We start from the raw sequence: 5,000 nt of genomic DNA on the forward strand, positions 1-5,000 counted from the left end.
CACGCACAGAGAGACAGAGAGATTGCTAGAAAGTAGTATAATAAAAAAATTAAAAAATTAAAAAGTAAAAATTGGAAGATAAAAAAGACTATTTTCTTTCTTTTTCATTTCTTCTTAAAATATAATATTATAATATAATAATGAAATTCAATGACGTAAAGACAGAGAAAGAGAAAGAAAGAGAAAGAGAGAGAGAGAGAAAGAGAGAGAAAGAGAGAGAGAGAGAGTAGTTTCCGGAAATGCAAGAAGCTACGAAAGAAATACACCCCTTGACAATCAGAGAAGTGTAACGAGAATGAATCATGTATGGGTGTCTCATTGTCTGTCAGCAGGAACAAGAGCACTCGTGCTTCGTTATTTATCGCGCTAAAACTGACTCATTTTGCACTCGATCGCTTTGTTATACACCATTTCTCTCTCTGTCTCTCTTTCTCTGTCTGTCTTTCTTTTTATCTCTATCTCTCTTTCTCTCTATCTCTCTATCTCTTTCTTTCTTTCTTTCTTTCTTTCTTTCTTTCTCCTTTTCGCTCTCATTTATATACCTTATTTGAACAAAACTTGAAATTAATTGCAGTTCTTTGTCAGTAGAGTAAACGTTAGTTTTATTGGAGTTTATACGGTTCTGATTCTCGTTGTAATTTTATACGTAGGTACGTAAGTATGCGTGCGTGCGTATGTGTCCGTGTGTATGTGGTTAATGTATTTGAAATGATTCTTGAAATTAGATGATGTAGCTGTAGTCAACGAAATCGGAGAAAATCATGGAAACTTTACGTCTTGGTATTTTTTTTATTAGCAAATTGGATCAGCTGATGTTTTATATATATTTGTATTTATTTAAATACTTAAATATATATATATATATTTAAATATAACATATATATAGTTATTTAAAAAATTCTCTGATTGAATTATTAAATATGCATATACATATATATTCGTATGCATTTATTGACGAACGTTTTATTCGTACTAAAGATGAACGTTGTGTTCGTTCACGTTTTCTTCTTCGATCGCAATTGTATTATCGAACGTCGATCGATCGATCCATCGCGATACGAGATAAATTCGTTTATTAAACCTGTTAATCCGGGTTTCGATTAACGATCGAGAATTTCTTATCTATCTGTAATACATATATACCTGTTACATAGTGCCAATTAATTGTTTCCAACGGCGATAACATCGTATGCGTCAAGTTTTATTCGGTCTAGTCTATCTCTTCAATAAACGTAATAGCGATTACGTTTGCCTGCTGCTCGCAAATCTCTTTGTTAATCGTACGAATGCGATAATGGATGTAAAAAGATTTTTTTTTTAGATTCTCTCTCTCTCTCTCTCTCTCTCTCTCTCTCTCTCCTTTTCTCTGTTTCTCTTTCGCTTTTTTCTCCTTCTTTCTTTCTTTTTTTTCCTTTTTTCTTTCTTTCGTCCTTCCTCCACTCCTCGCAAATGTCGAAAAAATTTTGCAGCGCGTATTTTGAGTTTCGGCGTACGACAATATAAAAGAGGAGAGTAGAAAGAAGGAAAAAAGAAAAAATGGAGGAAATGCAGCATTGTTTGTATCATTAATAACCTTGAACAAAGAATTCCGACACGTGCGTAATGTACAGGTCGTTTTCTCTCCTTTTTTATTTTATTTTATTTTATTTTATTTTTTTTTAATCGTGATTTAACCAAACGGATTTTCTCATATCGACGGAGTATATGTATTTCTTGTTTTTTTCTCTGTCTCTCTCTCTCTCTTTTTTTCTTTTTTTTTCTCTCTTTTTTTTTTTATCGAAATATATATCGTGCAGCATCTCGAAATATTTTCGATTATTGATTTAAAACTTTTTAAGACCGATCGATAATGATCGTTCAATAATCTAATAATCTTGTAATATCGAACCAATCCTTTTTTTCTTTTCATTTTCTCTTTTTATGATTTTTCGTATTACGTTACTATCAGTTAATTTTTATAATAATAATTAATAATGTTTCAACGGAGTCATTCAATACAATTTTACGTCTTATATTTTTAATATTATTATTATTTTTTATAGTATTTTCTTTATTATATATGATTATACGCAATCTATATTGTATGTATGTATGTATGTATGTATCATTATTATTATTTGAAATTCATTTTTATATATTCCTTTAATTTCGCATATACATATACATATACATAGACATAGACATTAGCAATTGGAAATAAATTTTATTTTCTCTCTCTCTCTCTTTTTCTTCTCCCTCTTTTTCACTGTCATGTTATCTTTCGTTAATATTTAGATGAGTCGATCGCACGTACATACTTTCGAAATATCAAAATTAAAAATAAGAACGCAATAATAACATAAATCGAGAATAATTTGCGGTTACAATTTTCTAACTTTCTAATTCATCATGGTGTTATTTTTTTTTTGTTTGATCTTTACACACGTTTGTTCTTTTTAATTTTATTTTAAAATTTTTACAAATTAATAGTTCTTTCTTCCTCTCTCTTTCTCTCTCTCTCTCTTTTTGTTTATGCATTACGCTTATCTTGTGTATTATGTATGGCGTATTTATTTTTTTATTTTTCAACTTGAGTATTGATTTATTTTATTTTGCACAAGACATTAGTCTTCTTTGGAAATATATTGTATTCTCTCTCTCTTTCTCTCTCTCTCTCTCTCTCTCTCTCTCTCTCTCTTTCTGCTCGTATTAATATTAATATTTATATATATTATATTAATATTAATAATGTAATATGTATAATAATATTAATATTAATATTTTTACAATGTATTAATATTTTTATTATTTTTCGAAATTCACTTTTATATCTTCTTTTAATTTCGTATATGAATTAATGCGTTTGGAGATAAATTTGATTCTCTCTCTTTCTCTCTCCGTTATATCATACGTTATATCACGCTAATATTTAAGCAAATCGATCGCACGTGCATGCTTTCGGAATATCAAAATGATAATAAAAATACGTAATAAAAATACGTAATAAAAATACGATTCGAAAATAATCTACATTTACAATTTCCTAACTTATTAATCCGTTATCATATTATTAGTCACATGTTATTTACCATTCTTCTCTATCATTTCTATTCTCTTCAATCTTATTTTAACAAAATAAATATTCTTTTAATATAGATTTCTTTCTCAGTTTTTTTCCAATGTCATTTCGTTTGTATTATACGATCGTACATAATACATTATGACTTTTATTATTTATATCAATATTTTATTATTTTTATTTGAAACTCGTTTTTACTCACTTTCCTTTCAATTCTAATAAATACACGATTATTACATTGAACGATATTATACATTGAAAATATATTTTATTCTCTTTCTCTCTCTTCCATTCACACAAACACACAAACACATATTTCGTCAATAATTAAGCGAATCGATCTTACATGCGATTCTCCTTTATACGTCAAAGTCAAAATTAAAAAATAAAAATACAATAAAATAAAACAAAATAAAATGAACAAATATATCAATAATATTTCAACGTAATAATTCATTAGAAACATGTCTTTTATTTTTAATATTTACTTTTATTTTTATTTCTTTATTTTTATTATTATCTAATTAAATTCATTTTAATTATAACTTAATTTAATTATTATTAGTTTTTACATTTCTTTTTTTTTATTATATGATTATATGTAACCTAATATTATTATTACTACTACTACTAGTACTGCAATTACTATTACTATTACTATTATTATTATTATTACTATTATTAATATTACTATTACTAGTATTACTATTATTATCATTATCATTATCACCATTATTATTATTATTATTATTATCATCATCATCATCATCATCATCATCATCATCATCATCATCATCATCATCATTATCATTATCACCATTATTATTATTATTATTATTATTATTATTATTATTATTATTATTATTATTATTATTATTATTATTATTATTACTCTTACTACTACTATTACCACTATTACTATTATTATTATTATTATTATTATTATTATTATTATTATTATTATTATTATTATTATTAGAAATAAAAGATATTAAGAAAAAAAAAAAAAAGGAAAACAATCAACAGAAATTGCATCTACATAGGCCGTAGGAAACGTAGACGAAGAAACGGGGACGGTAATGCACGAGAGTCCCCACCACTAGATCGGGCGCGCTGCCTGCGACGGACGGAACCACGGACGCAAAACGTGTCTACGTTTACAGCTGTTTGCCAGTCGTCACCGGACCGCCGCGAGGTCTGGCAAAGGTCATTAACGTTATCTTCTTATTCCTGTTCGCCGTCGTTGTCGTTGTCGTTATCGTTGTCGTAGTCGTCGTAGTCGTCGTAGTTGTCGTAGTCGTTATTGTCGTAGTCATCGTAGTAATCGTCGTTTGAGTTTTTTCCGTTTTCAGGATATATCGATCCATCGATGAATCGATCGACCGACCGATCTCGATCTCGATACGAAGCAGAACGAAACGATAAGTCGATCTTGTTCTATTTGTGTGTCCTCGCGAATTCAATAACAAAATATATAGATATACGCTGAGATATATCTATATATATATATATATATATATATATATATATATTAAAATTAAATAGATAAATATCTATTAGAGATAAATCGATGGAGATGTCCAAGAGAGAAGGAAATTTTCGATGCGTGCGAATCGAGCGGACTGCCGTCCCGCGTCGGAACGAGGGACAGTTATTTTCGTGATCTTCGCGGGTGCGGAGGGACGAGAGAGATAGAGAGAGAGAGAGAGAGTGAGAGAGATAGATAGATAGATAGATAGATAAAGAGAGAGAGAGAGAGAAAGAGAAAGAAGAAGAAAAAGAAAGAAAGAGAGAGAGGATAGAAAGACGACGGCAACGGCGGCAACGAGACAAGAAGCTAGTGGCATCTCTCAGCACCTGTGACATCCGTCGTCTATCGTGTCTCTTTCTCGAATAGAAAAAATTCGCCGGATTGAAGAAAAAGACGAAAAAGAGAAGGAGA

At 29.1% G+C, this 5,000-nt stretch overlaps 1 protein-coding gene across 4 annotated transcripts in view; it reads left to right on the forward strand.

The window, feature by feature from the left end:
• LOC127069642 (hepatocyte nuclear factor 4-gamma) overlaps window positions 1–5,000 on the forward strand; it is a 53,739-nt gene that overhangs the window by 17,483 nt on the left and 31,256 nt on the right. Inside the window, exon 2 of one of the 4 annotated variants that reach the window (XM_051006852.1) lies at window positions 4,102–5,000. This exon is cut by the window's right edge and continues 342 nt beyond it. The exons of the other annotated variants lie outside the window; for them this stretch is intronic. The gene's annotated coding sequence lies outside the window, so the exon portion shown is untranslated. The remainder of the gene's footprint in view (window positions 1–4,101) is intronic. 4 annotated transcript variants of the gene reach the window in all.

The sequence above is a fragment of the Vespula vulgaris genome, chromosome 16 (assembly GCF_905475345.1).
Source record: "Vespula vulgaris chromosome 16, iyVesVulg1.1, whole genome shotgun sequence".
NCBI lineage: Eukaryota > Metazoa > Arthropoda > Insecta > Hymenoptera > Vespidae > Vespula > Vespula vulgaris.